Below are 26,758 nucleotides of genomic sequence, written 5' to 3' on the forward strand. Positions count from 1 at the left end.
CTAGTTAAGAAACTGGAAAAATATCACAGGTCAGGCATTATCTGCAGAAGAAATTAAATAATTTCAGATAATGGATTAATTAGAAAAGGTTCTGATCTGTTTGTGAGCTAAAGCGCTTTTAATGACATATATCAATGATGAATTGTTAACCATTTGCCCAGCTCTGTTATGACTTCAGGTCGGGGGGGGGCGGGGGGATGAGGGACTGCAGCTGGAACAACTGGATCTGGTAATAAAGATTCCCATTTCCATACGGAAAAGCCCGGCCGACAATAAAGGAGGGGGTCGGAGGAACAGATATACGGTGGGCTGGAGATGGAAGCAGATGCGTCTCCAAAGCAGCCTGCTCTTCGGAATGCTCTGACCCTTGCGCAGCTCTGGAAAGGGAAGGGGGCGATCTCTGGCCTCGCCGCGTCACCCCCTGGAAGAAGGGCGAGCCACAATGCCGCTCCTCCTCCTGCGGCCGCCGGCTGGAGAAGCCTGCTCGCCTCCGAGGGGAGCCGGGGAACCACCCGCCTCTCCTCTGGCTGCAGGCTCCCTGCCTTTGGGCTGGTTTTCAAGGGCTCGTGCGATGGAAGGTTGTGCCTGTGCCGCCGGGTCCCCCCGGGGCCAGCGGGTCCCGCTCCCCGGCCGGGCAGCAAAGGAGCGAGCCCAGCCTGCAGCCTCTGGCCGCGGCGAGCCTGCGCTCTGCGGAGCCAGCCCTGTTGACATTTCCGGCTGCAAGTGCCCAGCCAATTGGCGAGAGCAGGCAGCGCGCTGGAGCAACGACACATGAAATATGATAATTTTCTGCTGAAGAGCCGTGGAAGGGGGAGGGAGGAAGAGAAAGTTGGACGGGGGGGGGGGAAGGGGGGGAAGAGTACCGCTTGATTGCAATGGTTTGTCCGATAGGCTTTGCAGATCCAGGACTATACCGGTAACAGAAGCTTGGTGGGTCTAAATGAGAGCACCCCGGGGAGAGGCTTTTCTTCCCCCGCCGCCGAGGATGCTGCTCCGACTGCCCCTCAGGTGGGCTGGATGATGCATGTCCGCAGGGGAGAAGCATGTAGCGGCTGGATGAATGCACGGTGCGTGTGTGTCTGCAATGGATGGCAGCGATTGTTTCCCTAGAAGTACGCGGGGCGCATCAGCTCCGTTCACACGCGGAGATCCGGGGGCTGGGTTGGTTCTGGGGTTTCTTTTTTGCTAAAAAGAACCAGGAAATGTGCTCCGGAGAGGTTTAGCTGGCGCTTCGTCTTCGTCCTTTAAAAACGAGGTATGGAAGCGAACCAGGGATGGGATGGTCCGAGCCAGTAAAATGTGTATTAGTGGAGGGTTGGGTCTGTTCATTTATTGTTTTGTTTTGGTCAGAGTGTTTTGGAAGAATGCTGTATTTCATCCCGAAACGGCCCATTTAAAACTTTGAGCCCTCGCCCTTAGTTTTGATGGTAAGTACTTGACAGGGGCTGTTCTCTGCCTGTACTTAACCCTGTCATAGCAAGTGGGCAGAGCCGCTGCTTCGGTCACTGTTTCGTTCCAAGATTCAATAGCAGTAAAAATAATATCAATAATGAGAGGCTGTATATTGAGAATTCAGTGTGTATTGTAACTAACCGCTGTTCAGTTTTGTTGTGACTATTGAGCAGTTGAATGGCAAGTTTATCCGTTTATTTTTATTGTCCAAGCAAAAATTACATTCTTAAAGTCTGTGATGATAATAACAACATTTATTCAGAAAGATCATTAGCCCAAACAATGGCTGTTCTCTCCTCTTGGGTTGTGTGGACAGGGTTTTCTGAGCACCCAGTGACAGCTCTCCTGAAGTGATAATTGGTGTACTGTATCTTTAAAAGGTTAAAACCCTTTTCAAAAAGGCCTAGACTCATAGTGGGAAAAGACAAGAGAGGCTTTGGCTAGCTTTGGATCCAGAAAACAGCTGCTGATTAGATTCTGCATCTTCAGGCTGAATTTATTACAGATTTTTCAGCAGCAGGGATTCTAGGAGGACGCTTCCATTTCGGTTTCTTGACCATGGTTTATTTTTATTCAGAGGAATAACAGAGGAAGGATTTGTTCCGGCTGGAGCATGCTCACAACCTGCAGGATCTCCCATTATTAAACTGCCTAGTTTGGGGCTTTAATGTACATGTTTTATTATTGCCATTGTTATTATTCGGCACAGTCAATCTACTAATCTTATTTTTATTTTAAAAGGAAGCTGATCTCATAATGAGCTTTTCCCTTCCTTGCTTGAAACAGGTGCTAATGAAAGAATGCAAATAGCATTGGTTGATCAGAACACTTCATAAAGAAGGGAACAATCACCAAGCCAACCCAGTACAGAATCTGCCTGCCGTCAGACAGCAAAGGTAGGCACTGGGGTTTTGCATTCTGCGTGTGTCTGCGTATGCGTGTGTGGTGGTGTAGTATTTTTGACTATTGCAGCAGTTGGAGAACAGCACAGCGAGATTCCATTTTGGCTGCGCTTTCCTTATGAAAGGTGTCAGGTTGCTGTTGAGACAGCCTGTTGGGCTGTGCTGCTGTATGCTGTGTTTGTGTGTGTGAGTCTGTGTATTCCCTGGGTGGGCTGAGCTCACTGCTCTGCATGGCGTGATGGGTGAGATCTGTGAGCCTGAAGTAACCTTAGCAGTGTCAATCAGCGTACATCAAGAGTGTAACCCTATCTGTGCCATGCTAAGACATCCACACTGCTGTTCGTTCTTTTTTAATTAGCTTTGGCTGTCGCCTGAATTCATCGTCAATTGACAGCAACTTCATTTTCTCCCAGTGTAGCCATATTTTGCTTGTGGAACAGAGGAGGCCAATGTGAGTAGAAGTAAATTGCTGGCTAAGAATAAGATTGACATGCTGCTGTTTGGGGCATTTACCCCTAGCAGAGGTCCTGACCATTGCATTCAGGAAAAATGAGCATGTTGCTCTCTGGGAAGCCTCATCCTGCTAGAACCAGCATTGTGCCACCTCTCACGGCTATGTTGAGTTGGTATGAAAAGGCCCCGTTCTGTTGTCATGTCTGGTATTGGTACTCTGTCTCTGGTGAATAGCCAGAGCTACTCATGGGTGTGCCATCTGATGTAAAAAAAAGGGGGATTTGACCCATCCCTCGTTTTCACAGGCAAATCCCTGACCATGATTGAATTTGAATGTCCTCTCTCCTACACAAAGCCTGGTCACCGGCAGTTCTCCTTATACCCTGCCAGATAATATTTGGATGCAGTCAGTGTTAGGATTTTCTTATCTTCATAGGTTTGCCCTTTTCTATGAGCCTTCTTAGATTTTGGCGGGCTATTGTGACATTGTTCTGCAGATGCTGTACAGCAACCTCATGCAGTACCTGGCTGGTTCATGCACTCAGTTTTCGGCTGAGCTTCACAGAACTGCAAGACTGGAATTGCAGCAGCCACTGCAGAGGGCTCTTTTGGGGCCCGATTCTGCCCTCATCTTATGTATGATCTCCTGTTGACTTCAGTGCTATAAACCTCTGAGGGCAAAAGTTAGCTCTTAGCCTGGGAATCTGGAGCTAGATCTTTAGGGAGTTTTGTGAACAGTCGGGATTTTGTTCTGTGTGATAGAGAATAGCTGCCTATTGTAGAAATGGCCATTGATTTTGAACCAGGTATTCAGGAAATAGTCTGCAAGAAGTTTGCCATTGATTAATTGTAAAAGCCAAGAGCGTTCAAAGCATGACACATGGTGTTTCGTAGGAACACCCAAGTGAGTCCCCTAAAAACAGAATTGTTGTGGCTATATCTCCCCCAACTAATGACTTTAATTAGGAATTCATAGACATGGGTGAATAATGTGCATGCAGTATGATCAAAACAAATTGTTGGCTCAGTGACTGTGCTGATCTGAGAATATTCCTACAAGCCCAGTTTCTTCCTCTGAGTCATTCACCACGTGTCTGAACTGTCATTAAGTACTCTTCCGCTGATCCTTTACCTGTGCTGCGGCTGACCCTTTGGCTAGTCGGCCCCTGGAGATTCCGAGGATTGCTTCTGCAATGTGTGTGTGCATTGTGCACACGCGTGTGTGTGCACCTCTCTCTCCCTCTCCCATCCCTCCCCTTCCTGTCCTTTCCTGAAATGGCAACTCTATCCTAATGTGAACTTGTCACCATCCAAGTTCATACTTCGTGGAGAAAATGTAACCTGTATTTTAACAACTCTGGCATACCCCGATAGCAGACCAATAAACCTCAGAGCAGATAGTTATGGGGCATTGTTTCTGCAGAGATAAGAGTCTGTCTCTGGTTTTATTCTAGGAGCATGACCGTCAGTGAACCGAAGCTGTAGCCCTGCTATTTAATAGATTCTTTTCAAGATTTTGTTTCCACTTAAGGGGGCAGGAATCCTCTTGGCTGGAAGCAAATGAACTGGGTTTATTTATTTATTTTGTTGTAGCCAGCTTGTTTGCACAGCTTGTCATGTGAAACGCTACCATGTGAGAGACCCTGTTCATTTCCAGTCTTTGGGCTTCAGTAAACTCAGACTAGCAGGGGTTGGCAGGATTGTTGAGATATAGTATTTGGATGAGAAACCTCCAAAGAAAACTCTAGGAGCTGCAGGAAAGTGGTTTTGGTGACTCACTAGGAGATGCTCTTCCTACTGAGTCACTTTAGAACCATTGTTTCATCATGGTGTCAGGGGGTGACGTGCTGCTGACCGGATATTAACATCAAGGGCCTCATCTTTCTGTGGTCATTAATGATTCCATTGCTTTTTTTTTTTCAAAATAGGGAAACCTGGGTGTTCTGGCCAAATTCCAGTTGGGGTAACTTCATTGTTCCTCCCAAAATTCCCCCTGTAATTTCATTTGGATGTAATTAACTTTACTTTCTGTTGTGAATGGTAATGTAGGATTGCTGCGTGCTTCTAAATAGCTATCTTATTCTACCCCAGAGGTGTCCGCATTCACATGGTATATGTAGTAACTCTTGTACAATACTGTATATAGTTTCTAAAGTACTTCAGGATTTTGTGGAAATTTATGGCCCTCCATAAATGAGATTATTATTATTCTCCAACTTCTGGGGATGGAAAGGGGAAGATAGGAGTAGAGTTAATCATTCTGAACACCTTTAGAAGCTGGGTCACAGAGCAGCACCACAATCTCATAGGAGACTACTGGTCCTTTTGGTTGTGGTGTTTGTAAAACAGCTGTTGATGTAAATGTGTTCACCCACACACTAAGAGATAAGTGCATAGAATAGTGGTTTACAAGATGTTGAAAATTCTGAAATGTGACTTGGACCAGCCTGATAATCTAAACTGATGCCTTGGAAAGCAGAGACCGTTCTGGGCATATGGTCATTGCTGAGTGTGGAAATCAAGGCCTTTGAAAAGAGATACCTGAGCCCCCTTGAATGCCTCCGAAATGTGGTGTATGGTAATTTTTGTATTTAGCCATGGTTAAGACCAGTGGTTCTCAAATATCCTGATACCTTTTTTGATTTTTGGAAAGAAGTATGGCTGTCCTGTTAAATACATTTTATGTAAATATAAGAAATTTTCGAAGCAAAATCCAGACACTTGTGGATGTGGCAAACATGGTGAATCCAGTTTGAAAAGCTCTGGTTTAGAGAGTGCTTTGCCTTCTCCTCATCCTGTATTTCATTTGCTTAGTTCAGGATTTGCACCTAGATTTCAGTTGGTTCAGTAATTACCATGAGTCTTAGCTCTCTTCATTCATGATGTGAAGCTGGTGAGGAATAGAACAGGGTGTGACAAAGTGGGAATTTTCTTAAAGTTTTGTCTGAGTACTCTGTATGGGCCTCAGTTTCCCCTCTGTGTTGGTGGTGTGACGAGGGTGTGTGATTTTGCAGAGACCCCTAGAGGGCAGGTGTGACATCTATCTAGCTCCCTGGGCCCAGACAATGGCCAAACATTCTGCATCCTGGCACATGATGGCCGGAACCCCTCCTCTGCAAGAGCCAGCCAGAGGAGTTGGAGAACTATGAGAGAGTTGGAGGCCAGGTGACCGGTTTGTCCAGGAAACAGTCAAAGGATGGAGGATTGGCAACTGGGCGTGACTGAAGGGAGGCATCTGGAAGCTGGCCAGTCTCTTGGTTTGGGACTCGGGGGGAGGGGACGGACACATCCCAGGGCTCTGGGTCTCCCCAAGATCGACTTTGCTGTAACTTCCTGCTTTCTGAGCTAATGAGGTCTGTTCTACATTGTGTTCCAGACAACTAATAAATCCTTCTGTTCTACAGTGCTGACTCATTGCTACTGTGGAAGTTGGGGTGCATAGCCCCTTTGGGGGCACATAAGACTTCGCCAGGTGTCCTGTACAGATGGACTCACTGTGGGGAGCTCACAGCGTGAAACAGGATGCTGAATGCTCCGAGGTCAGACCCAGGAGGTGCTGAAACCAAGGACGCTTGCCCAAGTGAGAGTGTGCCCTCAGGGGTGTCACACTACAAGAGGGTCCTGTCTGAACTTCATTCAGAGCATTTCCAGAGCATTGAGTCTGCTCTTCCATGACATAGGGTCAGGACAATAGTAATACAACACTGACCCAAAACTGTCATTTGTAAATGGATCAGCTGGGAGCAAGTCACTTTCCTCTGTATAGTGGAAATGAAAACAAGTCTATGCTGATTTGTGGCTAAAAACATCTGGCTGGCTCAACACAACAACTAAGCACCTACAGCTGGTATGACTGAGAAGCATGTGTGTCAACCATTAGCATGGATGTCCCAAGGACTGGGCAGGGACTCTGTTATTTTTCTGTGTTTGCCTAGCACAATGGGGCCCTGGTCTGTGACTGTGGCTCCTAGGTGCTACGGTAATACAAATAATCAGAAAGGAATCTTAAGCCCTAATGTATTCATTTCTTTGGTGGCCTAGTCAGTGTTGCCTCTAGTTTGTTGGTAGCAAAGTGAGATTCAGACAAAGGTCAGTGTGCTGCTTAACCATGTTTAAAGATTACTAATCGTACTCCCATGGAGATGTCAGAATTGATAGGCCCCAACATCTTCATCTGAATTTTTGAAAGACTCAAGACATCTGTGCTGAGAGTAGAGAGGTACCAACTGCTTAACCCATGTATTGGCTCCCCTTTGGGCTCATTGTGTAACTGCTGGGGGAGGAGGAGGTGATATGAATTTTTGTTAACGTTTAGGACTCTCTCTTTTCTTACTCTGTGTGGAAAACGAGGCAGATGGGGAAATGACTTGGCCAAGATCTCAGTACGAGTTGCTGGCAGAGTTGAGAACAGAAATGAGGAGTTCCAACTGCTGCATACTCCAGGCTTTCTATTTGTTTATTTATTTATTTCATGACTGAGCATTCACCGGTCTCTAGCAGCCATAAAAAAAACTTGGAGGAATGTGTGTTATTTTATAAATAATCCTTATAGTTACATACATAAGAGAAAACCTGGCTCATGACTGAATCATTCTGTTGTTCACATCTTAAGTAATTTATATTATTGAGAGCTGGAATAATGTTCACCAATCAGATTGCCTAACACTTGGGCTCCCAAATATTTTCATGGCATGGACCAATATTTAGTAGATAGATTGTCTCTTGGATACTTCCACTCCCATTTATGATCTCATAACATCTCTGTGGAAACTATGGCAACTGCTTATATGGAAGAGAGGTATTTCGGAAGTGGTTAATGTATATGTTAAAGACGTTTAGCAAGTGGAAACAAAAAGGAAGAGCAAGCACCCCATGATCCACCAGGAAGGACTCCCTGATGTACTGGTGCTTCACAGACCACAGGTTGGGGACCACCAGTCTAAGCAAATGCGTGATTCACAGTGAGGTCCTTGAAAAATAATAGTCATCCCTAAATTAATCAAACCTGCTCCACCCATAATAACATAGATATAATCTCAGACAAAAGCCTTCCGCATTTATTTATGTTAACAAACAAAAAATGTCTTTACCTTCTTAACAGGTTACAAGTTACCCGTAGAGTTGAAACATACACTATGTATGCCAAGGAATGTTACTGTTAAAAGAATCCTCTTTTATAGGTTTGGAAATAGTGTAGGGAAGGTTGATAAATAGTCAAATGTCTTCACAGTTCAGATAATCTCTTAAAAAATGTTCATGTATAAAATATCACAGTGAGTGTTCCAGAGGACAACATTAACTCTGCAAACACATCCCTTCACTGCCTCAACCAATAGATCCGAAACCCTCCTACCTCTCCCACCCTGGCTCACACACCCGTGCAATATGGGTTACAAATCCCCGCCTATGGCTCAACCACAGGCCATTTTCCAAGTCACTTACTCATTATGGTCACACTTCAGGGTTTCAGTCAACCACTTGCAGGGGTCAGGAAGGGATTCCCTCCCCTCCACCCCCCAGCAGTGTGTTCTAGGTTTTTTGTTTTCATCCTGCTTCCTCTCATGTATCAGGGCTGTCCATGGCGGGAGATGGGACGTTGGTTGAGTTGGGCCAGGGCTCTGGGGTAGCACTGAGCATTCTATCTCTCTGGGCTGGTTGGCTCTTGCTCACATGCTCAGAGTCTAACTGGTCGCCATATGATTGGTTGAGAAGGAATTTCCCCCCAGGTCAGGTTAGCAGGGACCTTGGGCTCTTTTTTTTTTTTTTTTTTTGGCCTTCCTCTGCAATGTCATGTGCCAGGGTTATCTGGGTATATCTCCCTTAATCCTTTCCCTGTCCCTCAGACCTAGTGCACCTCAATCCCTCCTCTTCTCTGCCTGTGACACATAATTGTCTAGTCTCCTGTCAGCTGTGATACTTTGGTCTCATTTGGGTTGTTGGGTTCAGTGTGCAGGTGCTGAGTGGTGTTGGTGGCCTGTGATATACAGGAGGTCAGACTAGATGGTCTGCTGGTGCCTTCTGGCCTTAAGCTCTGTGAGTCAATAAACACCAATTCCTCACTTCTCAGTCTGTATACAGATTCGCCTCGTTCCTGACTTCTCACAATGGTAAAAAGGCCACATGTATCTCATTGTAGGGGGAACATTAGTAACCACTACGGTTCAGGTTGCAGGCATGTTTCTATTCTATTCCCCTACATTCATTTGCTTGTAACTTCCTGAAATTTTCAGTCTGTCATTTTCCAGTCTTGGTGAACACCTGAAAGTGAATGTTATGGGAAAGTTTGTGCAAAAATGGTTCAGGTTGCTATTCAGTGGCTCCATAATCAGGTGAATTTTAATGGCCTGCAATCCAAAAACAGCTTAAACAGTTTTCTTACTGTATTTTTTTTTAAAAAAAACATACTGATTTCAGTCTGCCAAGCATCTGTTGCTAGAGATGAATAAACAATATGATTGCTAAGCAAACCACATTCCTACAGAGCAGGGACAGCTCCAAAAGGCACAGACCACTACCACCTTAATTGTAATTAATCACAGTTATAGTCAAATATATTATAATCCATTACAACATATTTTCTTTATATTACTTATGGGAATAATAAGCCTGATACCTGGCCAGATGGTATCAGGTGAAGGGAGGAAGTGCTTTGTGCTCAAGGCAAATTTGGAGGAAGGCCATTAGAGTGGCTTCACATTCTGATGTCTCTGATGGAGGTATGTCCTAATCCTACCAAGAGACAGAGTGGAGGTTTTATATGAGAAATTTAACAGTTGCATCAATGAGGCTGTCTCATTGGACAGATTGGAGTGTCGTAAACTTCGGAATAGCTTTGACAGTGATGAAAAGGATGGGTTAATCTATGAAAGCAGACAGCTTCCTGGAGATCGCACATTGCCTACAGGGTGCATAGATATATGGCCAGCAGAGTTGGGAGTCCCAGGTTTGTGGAAGATGTGTCAAGAATGAATTAAAAGTGTAGCCCTGTCACTATATGTAGGCAAACCCGCACAACTATGTAATAATGATAATTGGGTTTTATTTTTCCGCGATGAGTCCAATGCGAAACCTATCAACACCCCTGAATTTTGGGGATGGTTAGATTTGGATCTTGATTTTTGTGGCAAAGGCCTAACTGTCTTTTTGTTAGGTACCCAAAATCGTAAGGATTGAGTTTTCCAAAGCACCTAAGTGACTTTGGAGCTGAAGTCCCATTGAAAGTCATCTGTGCTCTCCAAACCCATTAACTACTAGTCACAGTTTTGGAAAGACTATTACGTTAGCTGGACTGGAATTACACATGTTTTCCAGTAGATTCATTGCATTGCGTGTAATAATACATAGAATAACGTCTTCTTTCAATGATTACCACAATTTATCATCCCTGGAGAAAATACTGAGATACACTCTGCAGATGCTGGTATTCTGATTATTTCATCAGCCCCCGGGGCTTACAGACAAGGAAAACACATTGCCTCAGCCCTGGGGAGCTTACACTCCTACATAGGAATATGATTATTATATTACTGTTATTATGGTTTGGAAAACAAAAATGTAGTCTGAAAAGGTGGAAGGATATGGTATTGTGCTTACCAGTCTGGGACAGATGTGGATTCAATTCCTGGCTACCACTGACAATCTGATTGACCTTGGGAAGTTACTTAATCTCTGCCTCAGTTTTCTGTAAATAAAAGGGGATAATAATACATTTTTTGTCCCACCCCTCATCTGTCTTGTGCAGTTAGATTGTTGGTTTTAGAAGGCAGGAATTATCTGTCACTATATATGTTTGCAGTGTCTAGCACAGTAAGGCCTTGGTCTTGATTGGGGCATCTCGGCACTACATAATACAAATACTAGATGATGATAATGGAAGGCATGTACCGTTTAGAAAATTATACAGAGGCAATTAGCTTTCACTTACTGGACTTTCAGTCTGTAGGGAAGAAAAATGTTTGGAACCGTCTGGTAGCTGGAGGGAAGTGCACTTTTGAACTTTGTCATACAGCTGATGGCTTTGGCTCACAGACTTTTGCAACAGTTCCAATATTTGGCATTATTAAATGGTTCAGAAGTGGTAGTGCGTTTAGTTGTAAGGGTGTGTGTGTTGTTTTTAACCAGCACATGAAGTATGGAGTTGTAAGAACTTGTGTATGCCTGATTGTTTAAGTGTCCATTCCAGTGGAGGTGTCGCTGGCTGATTCGAGTCACCATTTATTTCACCCCTCATTCACAGAATTTGCATTTCTGTATTCTGATTTGTAGCAACCCATGGCAACTGGCACTGATCACTGTTCCTTCAGGTAGACCAGTATTGCAAATGCAAATACATTATGAATGACGACATAACTCAGAAGTGTGCTAGAAAACAAACTTTTAGTGGGAACACTAGGAAAATAACTAAATCCCCAAAGTACCTAATTTAGTTGGAATGGTTTGCAAGCTTATTAACATAAGGGTGAAGCATGTCATGACAAAGCTGCAGAAAAGCTCAGTGATCTGTGCATTTTGAATTTTCATTGCTATGTTATGTAACATAGAAAAGCTGCATGAAAAACAGTAGTAACTGCACACAAGACTCATGCTGCCGGAGATCTGCAGGTGGAACTTCCATTATTGGAGGGAATGTTTCTAGTGGTCAGGTCAGAACTTTTGGGTTCTATTCACAGCCCTGTGACTGACTTGCTTTGTAAGTAAATACTAGACACTTCACATGTCTGTGTCTCGGAGTGTAATGGTACCTATCTAACAGAGGTTTTCAAGTCTTAAGTAATTATTGTTTGGAAAATACATTTCGATCGACAAGTGCAAAGCAATGCATCAGTGGAAAGTATTATTACTTGGTATTGATAGGAATTCCATACATTTTTTCAGGGTGCCACACATTCTTATGAATGTGAATGATTGCCACAGCACTTTTTCTCTCTCCTGCCCCTTAATGAAGAAAACATAATGGATGGATCTTTGGATGGAGTGTAAATCTTTCCTTGGGTGGGTGTATAAAATAGGTATCTATAGGTACCCCTACTTCTAATACTCACTCCACAGCCATTTATATGGCTGTGGTCATATGTGGTTTGCTCAGCATTTGCCATTGTGAATGCAGTTCATGTATGTACATGAGCTGTTGCTAATGAAGCATACTCCTGATTTACAGAAATGGGGTGAGGGGAAAAAGTTGGTTATCAAAAAGCCTCTTTCACTTTTCAGGGCTGAATACTCTCATCCTCAATCTGGTACCAGGTAATAACATAATACAAATTCAAACAAACAAAGTCTGTGTTAATGCAGTGTTAAGTTTGCACAGTTAAGCAATGCAAAAGTTTAGATTGAGCATGTAACCTTAATTCTTCCCCTTGTGTATCTGTTATTTCTCATTTAACATACAGTATGGTGTTTTCTACAGCCTTTGGTACATATGTAGCGAGGGGGATGTCTTCCAGGGGTGGGAATAGGAGGTGCATACCAAAGTGCTGCAATGTAACTCCCCCATGTGGACACTGCAGATACAAACTTAAAGGTTCCTAGTTTACACTGTAGTAATCCTGTTTGAAGAGGATTACATTAGTGCAAACTGGGAACCTTTACATTTGCACCCACAGCATCCACATGCACTTTGGTGTGCACTGCTATTTACTCCCCCAAAGGGGGCAGTGTAGACATGCCCTAAAATAATCCATGATCATATAATTAAAGACTGTTTACATCAGGGGGATAGTCTGGATTTATGTTTGTGTAAAAGTGAGCAGAGTATGGCTCTGTATTTTAGTGCATAAATGCAAATAGATGAAATAAGGCTGGATGTTCAAATGTAACTATAAACCCCAGAGCTAGAAGGCTTAGAAGGGTGGAACTCTCTGCTCCCTCTATAGGGGAAAAGGGGGAAAACCAGCTCGCACCAGCCTCTTTTCCATGAATTACAAAATTGCTTACCCATAATTCTGCATCCGATGAAGTGGGTTCTAGCCTACGAAAGCTTATGCCCAAATAAATCTGTTAGTCTTTAAGGTGCCACCGGACTCCTTGTTGTTTTTATAGTTCTACATAGTGTGTTTTGTTGGGATTTGTCTGTTCTGACTGTATAAATGATAACCATTACTGTAACGGTACCCATAAGAAGGCATAAGAATTGTAGGAGGTGTGGCCTGGAGTAGATGTGTCACCCTTACTTTCAGGTAGTGGTCTCTGGTTGGGAATGAGGTTCAGGTTCATCAAGAAGAGGGGTAGAGGGCTCTGTTGTAGAGACCAGGGGCTGGGGAGTGGGGATTCTTACAAAAGGTTATGTTTTGCTCTGGGTTCCCTACCTGGAGATTCTGAACCATGTATGGAGTTAGACAGAATGGGATTAGACTGGACCAGGCTAGGCTAAGCACAACTGTGGTAGTAGATCAGAGTTTGCTTTGCAGCAGAGCCAGACTGGAATGATGATGGTGCACAGCTGACTTCCCAGCCCAATCCAAGTTAAGAATACATATTTTTCTTGCAGTGAACACATACACACAATCCCCTCCACTTAAACCCCACTCAGGTATAATTAAGGTGACCCAGCAGGTTCTATTTTGATTTCTCAGATCTAGAAGTAGACGAATGGCTCTGGGTGGGGGGCCCAAGCTTAATTTTATTTATTTTAGAAAAGGACCCCTCGACAGATTGAGCCCAGCCCTTGTCGCTGCCATTGGCACCTAGTTAGAAGGGCTGCAAAGCTGTCACATTTCTTGACTTTTGTTTGCTCAACTATGCAGCCACAGTTTGGCATTAACGTAGTTTTTACATTTAATTTCCCAGATTCTTTAAAACCCACGGGTAGAGAGAGACCAATCATGAAAGGCCAACTGTTGCCAGTTGAAGTCATTAGCAAGCTGAGTATTTGTAGACTTAGCATGTACCACTTGACCAAAGGTTGACTTTATCTTTTAGTATTGCAAGCAAAATACACTTTTATATACCTGTACACTCATATATACTTGCAAGTGCACAATTAAAAAAATATCCTTAAGGTGGCAGGAGCATCCCCAGACTCCCTGCAATTTCCCCGATTTGCTTTTTTGGGGAATGTTTTTAGCAGTTTAAACCTTTCTAAAGCCTTAAAGCTGCATAAGCAGCTTAAACCAATCTTAAGTCTTAGATCATTTTAAACAGGTTGTGCCAATATAAGGACTTAAGACAATCTAAATACCTTAAACAGATCTAAAGCTTTAGTATGAGGATTTGATCAGTCTCAGCTTTGGTTGACTGGTGCATGATAAGTCTACTGGTGTGTGGCTTCCCAGTGACCTGATCAACACTAGTTGGCCTTTTCCATCTGATGCCTGTTAGAAGAGACCCCATTTCCATAATTCTGGTTTTCTAAAGTTGGATATTTAATCACTCAGGAATAAGGGAATATAAAAGTTAAGGATGAACACACAACCTTAACTCTGCCACCTTTTATGCCTATGTGTTCTGATAGTCTCTAATTACTGCATGTGATCACAGTTATTGTAGACAGCTATGTGCATGTGATGCAGTAGTACAATGAATGAGAGTACATTTTGGATAGGATTTGAAAGGATCCTAAGGGAGTTAAGTGCCAATTGAATTGTCAGTGCCTCACCCCTTATATGCCTTTGAAAATCTCATCTGTATTATTTAAACCATGTAATTAAACACTTTTTCATATGGTCGTACATTTCATATGTTGGTACAAGGAAGAACGATTTCATGGTATGTGGCTAACTTTAATGTTTACAGGTTTCAGAGTAGCAGCCGTGTTAGTCTGTATTCGCAAAAAGAAAAGGAGTACTTGTGGCACCTTAGAGACTAACAAATTTATTAGAGCATAAGCTTTCGTGAGCTACAGCTCACTTCATCGGATGCATTTGCATCCGATGAAGTGAGCTGTAGCTCACGAAAGCTTATGCTCTAATAAATTTGTTAGTCTCTAAGGTGCCACAAGTACTCCTTTTCTTTTAATGTTTACATTTTCTTAATTTTGAGTGCTATCTCTGCATCCTTATCATTGTGCTAACATAGGGCCTAATTATCCTGTCATTCCTTCCAGTGACAACTGGAAATAACCTACTGGTTTCTGAGATAGCAGGATTGTGACACTTTTGTCTTTTCCCCCCAGTTGAAAATCATGAAGTGGCAACAGCTGCTGCACCTTTTCCACCGAAGATCGCTGGATATGCCAGCTCTAAAACTGCAGTACCAGTAAAAGCAACAGTCAGGGAAATTTTCTGGTCTTACCTTCTTACCTCTAGGGGCCAGTGCCACTTCTCCCTTGTCCAGTCCTCAGATGGTGGGCTGCAGTTTGCACACCCGAGTAGATGTACGCAATCTGAGCTTAGTCTCCAGGGCAGGGAATCAGCACTTAAGCTATTTTGGCCATGACACTGCACAAATCCCATCAGCAAAGGTGAGTTACGCTACACGATTAGGTGTCTTCCTTCTTCACAACATGTACAAATGACTACAAATTAGTCTTAACCTTAAATTCTGTTCTCGGTGACTGTATATGATAACATAGTAACAGAACCAAATCAGTGGGAAATGAAAATGTTACAGTTCGTAGTAAAGACTGAAACTTGTAAACTAAGCTGGCATCTCCATTCACTCTGACGATGAGCTCTGTCATGTGAAATATCCAGTCTTCTATTAATGTTGCATGAAAAGTAACACATACGCACTCTTGTTCTCTCTCTCTTTTCCAGTAGCCTGGGATAGCTTATAGCCTGTAGCTAAGGTAAGAGACTTCAGATTCCAGGAGGAGAAAAGATTTTAGGATTTTCATAACATTAGCGTTTACATTGATACGAATCTTTGGAAAACTAAAAGCAAATTTCACGTCCCTCCCCCCCGCCATTTCACATGCTCCTTTGTCTGTTTATTGTGGGGCTGCTCAGGAATAGTGGGCTGCTGACAGTGGTTAGCCTTAGCACAGCAGCTCATGAGTCCCACGTTCCCAGATTTTATTCACTTAATAAATTAACGCAATGTATTTATTAACCAGAAAATAGCATCCGAGTATTTGTGTGAAGGGACCTGTTTTTGTTTCAATATGCTAAATCCTGAATTCTTTTGCAGTTGTAGATAGTATCAAAAATACGTAAAACATAATAGAAAGCCTAAATGCTGTTTTACTAGCTGGCAAATCATCTGCTGGGAGAACAGAAGCCCCTGAATGCAGGGCTTGGCAGATATGTGGAGGGGGAAGTGATTTTCATGTACAGTATTTTGCATTAAAATGTGTATGCATTTGTCTTTTCACAATTTGCCTATATTTCTGTTAATGAATGTGACTGATTTTTTTGAATAAAAAGCTTGTCAGTTTAGAAACAAACAGTCTACACAGAAGGAATGCCATGAGTGTCCAGAAGCACTCTGGGATTGTACAGTGCTATAGATTCAGTCATAGGTGGAGTTCTTGGACTATAGGCTATAGATGCAGACATCTAGTTCATAGTAAAAAAATTACCTCTCCTCCTTAGAATGTCTGGTCCAAGGAGGTCAGTATTAACTTCGCTAGCAGTGTAAAGACATTGCAGCTGGGTAAATCCCAGAGCCAGGGCAGAGAACCGCATCACTATTTTAAAACTGGTTATTTCCATTTTGACTGGAAAAATAAAAAATCTATAAAATGTTAGACCAGGATGTATCACTGCTTATGATACTCTTCAATAAGCATTGCAAGGCAGTGGATCTTTTTGCTACTGTCTATATGGCCTTGTCTGCACAAGTGAAAAGTGGCATGCCTAGTCACTGTTTGGACCTCCTAGCATGCTTGTTGCTCACCATGCATCCCCATATAAAATTATTACCAGCAGTGCAGAGCCATCCTACCACCATCTGGATTGAGGCTGGGCATTGAGCTAGGCTAGTCACTGTGTCCGTCGAACTGCTGCAGTGGTGCAGTTGGTCCTCCCAGTGGAATCCCAGAATGATCCTGCTCTCTCTATAGTGACAGCTTGGAGCCCTGGCTCTCTTACCTGTCCAGCTGGCAGCATGCAGACCTAAGAGCTGTCTGGGCACTGCCAGGCCTCCAACGCCCTGTTCAAGGGAAGAATGAAGCAGCCAAAGCAGTGCCTGGCTGGTCTCAGCTTTGCCCCCCTAAAGTGACCCCTCCTTCACCCCGCAACTCCCCTGTCAACAAATGTCACAAACATAGAATGAGAACACAAATATCCTGAAACCATCCTCAGTAAAATCTAACCCTAATCCTCGTCTGGGATTTCCGTAGCCACACAAAGGACACTCTGGTTAGTTGATAGGCAAGTGGACACGCACATACACATAGACACATGCATATACTTCACTAGGGGTCACCATAGGTGTCCAGTTTCTGCCTCAGCAGCATCTCCCGCATGCCTGAGCTCTGAAAAAGAGCCCACAGAACATGTACATTATTTATGAGATATGCAGTAAAGCTGCCCCCGGTCCTTCATGTCCCCTGGTAAAGCTGTGGTGCTCAAGCACTCACTTATCATCCCATGCCTCCCCTGAGGACTGATACATCCTGGGGGCCCAATAAGGGGAGAGGGAATATGGGAGCCGAGACTGATTTAGCTGCATGAGAGGGCCCTGTGCAGTAGACGATGGTATCTCACTTTTCTTCAGTTATATGAAGTTAGTGCATAGGCCAGTTGCTAAAAGGATAAGTGAAGCATTGGGAGCAACAGAGGTACTGTAAGGGCTTGTCTACACTGGCGCTTTACAGGGCTGCAACTTTGTCGCTCAGGGGTGCAACACCTCCCCGATCACAACAAGTTACAGCGCTGTAAAGTGCCAGTGTAGACAGTGCAGCAGTGCTGGTAGCTGCGCTGGTAGCTACGCTCCTCGTGGAGGTGGGTTTTTTAGAGCCGTGACCACACAAGCCACGTTAAAGTGCTGTTGCGGCAGTGCTGCCAGAGCAGCGCTTTAGCGTTGCCAGTGTAGACTAGCCGTAACGTTAGTAGATTTGCATAAGGATTAGCAGAAGAATTCCCAGCTCTCAGCTGTTTGCTAAGACTCTTTAGCCCTGTTTGATCTGAGATTTAGTCGGCAATTTGGCCTTTCTTCCACAATTCTTAGAAAACGTTAGGTGTTGAGTGTGTCTAGGCACTTATGTATAGATAAGTATGTACTGCATAGATGTAAAGCAAGTGTATAATCCTCAAAGGGTCATATTCTGGCAGGATGCTCTATTTTGGCACCTGTTAGAAAATCTGTGTACCACAGGGGAACGTAAAGGCAGATGGTTTCCATTATCAACTCTGGCTCCTCCACTCGATGTGAAAACTTGGGGATATGTTGTTTTTGGGCCCTCTGTGACACGAGCTGTAAGGGGGTGTTCTGGAGTGGGTAGCTAGGTGTCAGGGAGCATGGGCCAAACATTTGTGTGCATGAGCCTCTTTACTAAGGCTAGTGATATCTTTGCATTTATTTCCCTTCCCTCCCTCAGCCATACAGATTACTGTTGCTGAGGGCTTGGTGTAGGGTTGCTTCCAGCCAGAACACTAGCTCACATGAAAACTGTCTTCCATCCTTAATGTACTCCTGTTTCCGAGCCGTGTGGCCTGTTTCCAGACTTTGTGCCGAGGTGAATGGGACTGTGCAGGGGCAGTAGACATGGTTTTGCTACAACAAAACTGAGAAGCTTCTGAAAAATAGGGGCAGGTGGCAATGCTGGCACCAGCTCTAGATCATGTGAGTATTGCTAGAATCAGCTCTATGACCATCATGTGCAAAGTTAAAACATATGCCACAGCACAGACTGTGGCTTCTTTTCTGTATAAAAGGAAATGGAGTAATTTATTGCTGGTACAGACACTTCAGCATATGAAATTGTGTCCATTTGTCTTTGCAAAAAAAAAGGAGACTAAGTGGGGACCTTATTCAGGTGTTGTTAAATTCTGAAGGAAATAAACAGAACAAAATAATTTCCTTAAGTTACTGGGCCTGAGAAGAACACTAGAAAAAGTGGCCACAAATTTATGGAAGGGTTGGGCAGGTAAAAGATTGAGAAGAAGTTTCTGTAGGCAGGTTAATGTGTGAAGCAAATGCTAAGAGAATCAATGGGAATAACTAATAACAATTGTTCTAGAGAATACTGCTCAAGTTTTTGGAAGTAAGGACAAAATGGGTTGCAGCTGATAACTCTAGGGAGAGAGTGGGTCAATGTCTCACTCGATTTACATGTTATGTCAAACTTCCCCTCCCCCCCAAATATTTAATCTGGACAGGGGAAGAGTTAGAGAATATTTGAGTCTTTAGGATTATGAAGGGTGTAAAGGGAAACTGCTCAATCCCTCCTTTTTAGGCTGTCCCATAATACTGGAACAGAGCAGTCACTCAGAGAAATTAATGGGTGGTCCATTTAGAATCAGTGAAAGAAAATAATTCCTACAGCACAGAACCAATGTGTGGGATTTACTACTGCAGGAGGGCAGAATCAAATGCTATGGCTCCACTTAAAACTGGACCTGATTAATTTTATCTGCAGTAATAAGCCTGGTCTTGATCCCATTGAATTCAGTGTGGTTAAGAATGGGCCCAATTCAATTCAACGATGGGCACACTCAAATCTTGTGTTTTAGGGCATAAATTGGTTGCTGCAAAGATCAGGCAGGAATATTCCCCCACCGGTTTATATACAGGAGGGCATTGCTGGCAGGTGCATTAGACCTTCACCTTCCTCTGAACCTTCAGCTGTTTGCCATTGGTATAGGCAGGATGAGACAAGAAGGAAGATTGTACAGAAACAAGGACCAAGAAATAACTTTTATTTTTTTAATGTCAGCAGTAGTGGGTCTGATCCTTTCCTACTGAGGTCAGTGGAAGTTTGGCCTTTGATTTCAATGGGACCAGGAACATGCTCAGAGTTTGGGCATAGGGGAACATAAATGGTTGCATCCTCCTTCTGTGATTTGCTTCAGTGTTCATCAGCTGCACAGTCCATGCATTACACCATCTGAGCCATTCCAGGGACATGGTATTTTTCACATGAAATGGCTCTGAACACTGCTGCTGTTTGTTGGTTCTGCATTTCACTCATTTAATCCCTGTTACTTTTCTGGACCTTACCATCTCACAAAATGCTTGGAGCTTCCTGGAGAAAGTCTGACTCCCCTTGTTAAGCTTGCTTTGCTGTCAGCGTGGTTAGTCTGTTGCCACAGCAGCAGCAAGTTACACAATGACTTGGGAGATCTACATTCAAGAGCTGACTTTGATCTGTGGGCTCTGGGCCAGAGAGGATTTAGGTGACTCATGGGCTCTGGTCTAGGGGAACAACATGACCTACACGCACTGTAGAAAGCCCAGCTGGATGGTTCACTGGTGTTGGTACCAATACTATAGCAACTCCGATTCAGGGGTCCACTGCCTAGGATTGAGTTCTGCCCTGGTGAAATGGTGCTGGTAACAGAACTCAGTACATAGAGAAAAATAGGCAAGTGGTAGCACATGTTGCCAGCAGCAATAGCTCCACAAACAGCATTAGGAAAGACATCTGTAACTACCCCAGCTGTGTACAGCTGTAGCTGAACTTTCACAGCAAACAGCTAGAATGGTGACCTGCCCTAGCTGAGATTTTTTCTATCACTTAGACTGTGTGTGTGCCATAAGTGCAGCGTCATCTAGTAGTTTCTGGAATGCCTTTAAGCAGCTTCTCTTGAGTGGTCCAGTCAAATGCTGCACAGCTAAGCAGAGTCACCCTCCGCTCCAGACACACATCTCTAGAATTGGGTGCAGTCACTTGCAACTGCTGCAGCCCCCACTGTGATTTCCTTCTGAGCTCTAGGGCAAAGCAGTATTTGTAATAACATTCAGGATACCTGCTGGCAGTAAAAAAGTATCTTGGTGCTGTCAACGCGCAGTGCGGAAATCCTAAAGGAAACACCTGACACTTAGCTGCAAATTGGGCAGAGTTCTTTTGTTTTTTAATGTGTTAAAGGAGAGAGAGAACTGCCTTGGATATATTCACCAGTGAAATAGCACATCCAATCTTTTCATGGTTTTTGAGGTAGGGGTGTCTCATAGAAGTTCCCACCCGCCAAAATTCCCTGTCACTGGATGAAAAGCAGCCATCAGAGTGGAAGATGGAGAACTGGGGCATGGAGAGGTGAAGTGAGCACACGGCGAGTCTGTGGCCGAGCTGGGAATTTAACTTTCATCTCCAGTTCAGTTTCTTAACAACACTCCCACCCTGTCTCTTGCTGGCTGTGCACAGAGCACACAGGAGCTGGACTAGAACTGAGTGTAAGAGTTCAGACCTTGTAAGACAATAACCAGGCTTTTGTCCTGTTTGCTGTTACTTTCAGTTCCTACGGTGGATCCCATCTGAACTCTGTGCTCTCATGCAGCAGAGTGCTGCATTGGTGGACTGTACCACTTATTTCACTTGAAATAAAATCACATTCTCCCTTCATTGGCATTGTCGGAATCATTTGCCCTTCTCCAGCCTCTGTCTTCGAGCACTTTCCCTAGGAATGTACATACAATCCTTCATTCCATGACTGCACTATGCAGGGCAATACGACATTATTTGGCCAGTAATATAAGATATAAGGAGCTGCTCCCTTTATTTCTCCTCCAATAAGCAAATTGAATGGTGTGCTATGCTATGTTTCACCTGTCCCTTCGTGTACATGCATGTAGTATTTATCTTTCATAAATGTTTTGTTATCATATAAGTAATTGAGTAAGTCTGAGTATCAAATGGCCATCTCAGCTCGGTGACTTCCTCCTAAGGCATACTTATGATGATGAAGCTCAACAGTATTATCTCTGCTGTAAAGAAAACGTTTTTGTGTAGCTTGTCTTTTCCATGTCCAGTGTGCTTTGTGGAGATGAATTGTAGGTACATTGAGAGGCAGCCCTGTAGCCTTTGATTTATCTATGAACTGAGCCTAGAATATTCACGCTAAAGCCTCACTATTCTTGTTTATCAGTGGGAGACCCCTTGTGGTTGGTTAGTTCCAGGCAGAAAGCTGAAGCACATATGTATACAATATTTAAAAGACGCAGTTATTGTAAGATATCCTTTCCCTTTTGCTTGTGGAATGTGAATCCTGTGAATAGTTGATATAGTGGGTGTTGAGAGAGATGCTAACCTGTAAGTTCAGTGTTGTTTGGATTTTGTGATTGCTGCTTTCATGTTCTGTGGATCAAAAATGATCTCCAAAGCTTTTTGGTGTTGATGTATGGTCCCTCTGGGGAGCATTTGGCTGGAAGGGGTTAGATGCTTTGTAGTGCTAGACTTAAATAGTTCAATCTATTTATCTTAACAAAGAGAAGGTTAAGGGGTGACTTGATCACGCTCTGTACGTTTCTACAAGGGGAACAAATATTTAATAATGGGCTCTTCAATCTAGCAAAGAAAGGTCTAACTCAATCCAGTGACTGGAAGTTGAAGCTAGACAAATTCAGATGGGAAATAAGGCTTACATTTTTTAATAGTGAGAGTAATTAACCATTGGAACAATTTAGCAAGAGTCATGCTGGGTTCTGCATCAATGACAATATCTAAATCAAGAGTGGATGTTTTTTCTAAAAGATCTGCTCTAGGAATTATTTTGGAAAAGTTCTCTGTCCTGGGTTATACAGGAGGACAAACTAGGAGGTGAGGCACATTGTTCTCTTCTGGCATGAAATCTATGATTTCATTAGGTAAGAAGCAGTGCATTATATTCTCTGATGTTTTCAAAGGTTGGGTAGAATTTTACACCTTTCTGAATGGTACGGAAATTATTATTTACTTAATATTTATGTTGCAGTAGCACCTAAAAACCAGTGAGATTGGGGCCCCATTCTTCTAGTCACTATGACAGCCCCCTACCCCAAAAAGCTTACAGTCTAAAGGATAGCAGGTGGATGAGACAGGCAGTCTGTGGTGGGAATGACAAGGTAACAAAAATAATAAGATGTGTGCAATTCTTAGCCAATCAGGAGCAGTCTGGTTGGGTCAATTGGAAGCAGGTATAACTGCTTAGATACTGTGTTGATAAATTATATAGATGAGTATAAAAAATAACCTGAAGTGACTTGTCACATCAAAAAAGGAATGTAGGAAGTGCTATACCAGATAAGACTAGCTAATCTAGCTCAGTATCCTATGACAGTCAGCAGCATGGAAAGCTTAACAGAAAGTTGCAAGAAAGCCCATAGTGGACAGTTATGGAATTAGTTGCACATGGGGGTAGAGTTGGTTTAAAAAAATTTTTTTTCCATGAAAAGTTTTCATGAAAACAAGAAGCTTTTTGTTTTCATTGTAAAACTGAAAACAAGTAATTTTTTTAAAAAAAATCATTATTTCTGCAAAAATAATTAATCTAATTGATTAAAAATTTTTGGTAGAATCAAATGTGTTTGCCTGACTCACTGAAACTTTTCAGTTGCCAAAAAACTATTTTTTTAAAAAAATGGTTGGGTTTTCGGTTTTTCAACATAAACCTGAAAAACTTTGTATATTCCAGCAGATATTTCCATTTGACAAAATAGCCATTTTCTCCTAAAAAAATTTTTTGGGGAATTTTTCTGCCACAGAGGGAGTTGTTTCAATGCCAAGAAGCTAGTGATTGCTTTTTGTCCTTTATTGGTGTTTTTATCCTATGTCAAGTAATGGTGGGCATTGCTTTTACTGTATTCATATTAATGTCTCATCTACTTCTGAATCCTGTTAAACTATCAGATTCAGTATGATCTTGTTGCAGTGATTACGTACAGGGTAATTATGCATTTTGTGAAAAAGTATTTTCTTTTTAAATGCTTAGTAGAACTTGCTGTCTCCTTACAAGGTGAAGACTTTGAACCCAGTCTCCAGTGTGTTGTCATTGACACCCATGCAATGTGAAAGCAAAATAGGTATAGGTACAATAGGTATAAGCCCTGATAAATTAGAATTAGTGTTTTAAACACTGCACAGTTGTTAGTAATTACATAAGGTACAAGGCAGTGGAAAAGCACGTTCTTTGTTTCTATGCTCTTATCTGATTTAGGAGTTCACAATTTTGTGGCTCTGGATATAGTGATCATTCAGATAAAATATTGGGAAGATGGAGGGATGAAAGACAAATTGACAAGGTTCCAGTGTGCTAAAGATGTTGGTGCAGGTTAAACAAATTCTATTCTGAATCCTCTTTGGATCAGTTTTTTTGGGCAAATACTTAGTCTGTCCTCCAGATTTTCGAGGCTGTGAGCTCTGAACTGGGCCTCGAAAAAAAAAAAAGAAAAAAAACACTTTGCTAAAGTGTATTTCTGGAACAACACACATTTCCTCCAAGATATAGCATGCCATGGTAGCAATTAGAAATTTTACATGCACACAAATGTGGAGCAATGGCTCAGCCTGCAGACTGTGTCTGTTACCTTCTCATGCCGGTGGGCATGAATCTCCTTCCTGGCATTGTGAGCATCTGCAGGACTAATTAGGTAGAAAACAGGCCTAGGGGAAAACCCCTTTCTTTCTTTTTTTTTTTTTTCTTTTCCAGTGCAGTGAGCAGAAATTTGCAAGACAAAAGAATTTGCTTTGCATTGTTCACTTTGCTTTCTGTCTTTGGGTTACATGGAAACACACCTGCCATTTTACTGCTTCCTGCAGCAGATGCAAATAAAGCATCCTCATAGGAAAGTGTTGTATCCCTTAAAATAAACTCTGCTGCTCAATGGTGTGTATTGTCTCTGTTTTCCTGCTGGAATGTGTCTGCAAAAACAGAAAACCACAAGATAAAAATACCGTTGCCCACCAGTAATAAAGAGGGGTTTCTGTCAAAGGTGTGGTCAAACTCCATGTCTATTAAGTTTCATTTTCCAGTGCAGCAAATGTTTTTTCTTTCTTTTCTCTCTTTTTCCTTCTCTCTCCTTCCCCCACCTCCTTTCTGTTTCTCAGAAGATCCTTAATAGGCTCTGCCCACAAACAGCACCCGCTGGGTGTGACAGTCAGCAACACTGCTCTAGGCATTTCCTTGGCACAGGATCGCTGACAATTGTGCAGCAGCAGCAGTGGGTGGTGTTCTGGTTTCTTGCTCTTTCAAGGCTAGAGCAGATGCAACTTTGAGCATGAATGAGTGTTGAAGTGTTTTGCTATTTCCCCCCTTTGCTGTTATGTCTAAAAGCCCCAGTAGAAAAGAGTTACGGATTCTTAATGGGTCGGAAACCTTCTTGTTCTTGGTTCTCTGACCCCTGAGTCAGGCTATGTCTGGTACATGGAGACCTTGAAACCTGTCTGATGTAGCAGTTTCATTCTCCATCATTTAATGAAGTTTTCAGAGTAGCAGCCGTGTTAGTCTGTATTCACAAAAAGAAAAGGAGTACATGGAACAATGGGTTTTATCATACACACTGTAAGGAGAGTGATTACTTAAGATGAGCCATCACCAGCAGCGGGGGGGGGGGGGGGAGGAAAACCAAAAAAACTTCAAAAACAGACTCCAACGAGAGACTGCTGAATTGGAATTAATTTGCAAACTGGATACAATTAATTTAGGTTTGAATAGAGACTGGGAGTGGATGAGTCATTACACAAAGTAAAACTATTTCCCCATGTTATTTCTCCCCCCCCCACACTGTTCCTCAGATGTTCTTGTTAACTGCTGGAAATGGCCCACTTTGCTTGTCACCATGAAAGGTTTTCCTCCTTCCCCCCCCTGCTGCTGGTGATGGCTTATCTTAAGTGATCACTCTCCTTACAGTGTGTATGATAAACCTATTGTTTCATGTTCTCTGTGTGTGTGTGTATATAAATCTCCCCACTGTATTTTCCACTGAATGCATCTGATGAAGTGAGCTGTAGCTCACGAAAGCTTATGCTCAAGTAAATTTGTTAGTCTCTAAGGTGCCACAAGTCCTCCTTTTCTTTTTTCATTTAATGAAGGTCTCTCAAGAGTAAAAACATCTCACCCCCACCAAGCCCCTCCTATATGAAACTCCTGTGCCAATAATGAGTAAATTGTGTGTGTGTGTGTAGGGATGTATCTATACCCTTTAGCTCTGTACACGGTAGCTCCTTTAAGTGAAGATCTCAAAGCACCAGTCTGGCTCTGCTATGCAGTAGCAAAGCAGTGCCTTTGGTGTGGTCTCAACAGCATTGCTTGGACAGGTTAGCTTTACCTTTTTTTAATCACTATGTTGCTACTGAACTAGGGTTGCCAGGCATCTGGTTTTCGATTGGAACGCCTCGTCGAAAAGGGACCCTGTTGGCTCCTGTCAGCACTGCCAGCCTGCCCTAGCTCCACACGGCTCACGGAAGTGGGTGCCAGGTCCTTGCAGCTCCTAGGCACATGGGCAACCAGGGAGGCTCCACGCGCTGCCCCCGCCCCTAGAACCAGCTGTGCAACTCCCGGTGGCCAGGAACCGCGACCAATGGGAGCTGTGGGGGCAGTGCCTATGGGCACAAGGGCACTAGCGCATGGAGCCTCCCTGGCTGCCCTTGTGCCTCGGGGCTGCAGGGACGAGGCGGCTGATTCCTGGGAGCCACAGTGAGTGCTGCCAGCACCCCGCACCCCCCCATACCCCAACCCCCTGCCTAAGCCTAGAGGTCCCTCCCTCACCCAAACTCCATCCCGGACCCTGCACCCCTTGAACACCCCAACACCTTGCCTCAGTCTGGAACTGCCTCCTTCACCCCAAAACCCTCATCCCTGACCCCACTCCAGAGCCCACACCCCCAGCTGGAGCCCACACCCCTTACCCCTCTGCCTCAGCACAGAGCCTCCTCTTGCATTCCAAACCCCTCATCCCTGGCCCCACCCCTGAGCCCGCACCCCCAGTTAGAGTCCTCATCCTCGCGGCACCCCACCCCACTACCCCAGCCCAGAGCCCTCTCTCGCACCCTGAACCCCTCACTTCTGGCCCACTTGAAGCCCACTCCCGCAGCCCAGAGCCCATACCTCCCCCCTTCCCCGCTCCTCAAACCCCTCATCCCTGGCCCCACCCCAGAGTCCGCACCCCCAGCCGGAGCCCTCTCCCCCCTCCTGCACCCCAACTCCCTGCCCTAGCCC

At 43.7% G+C, this 26,758-nt stretch overlaps 1 protein-coding gene across 7 annotated transcripts in view; it reads left to right on the top strand.

The window, feature by feature from the left end:
- Nucleotides 1-321: 321 nt before the first annotated feature.
- HIVEP3 (HIVEP zinc finger 3) overlaps nucleotides 322-26,758 on the top strand; it is a 425,423-nt gene continuing 398,986 nt past the window's right edge. For 2 of the 7 annotated variants that reach the window (XM_043506209.1, XM_043506212.1), the window contains exons 1-2: nucleotides 826-1,255; nucleotides 2,239-2,348. The gene's annotated coding sequence lies outside the window, so the exon portion shown is untranslated. Of the gene's footprint in view, nucleotides 1,256-2,238; nucleotides 2,349-26,758 lie in introns of all 7 variants that reach the window. The other 5 variants (XM_043506208.1, XM_043506213.1, XM_043506206.1 and 2 more) reach the window with 4 other exon arrangements.

This window comes from Dermochelys coriacea, chromosome 19, assembly GCF_009764565.3.
Source record: "Dermochelys coriacea isolate rDerCor1 chromosome 19, rDerCor1.pri.v4, whole genome shotgun sequence".
Classification (NCBI taxonomy): Eukaryota; Metazoa; Chordata; order Testudines; family Dermochelyidae; genus Dermochelys; species Dermochelys coriacea.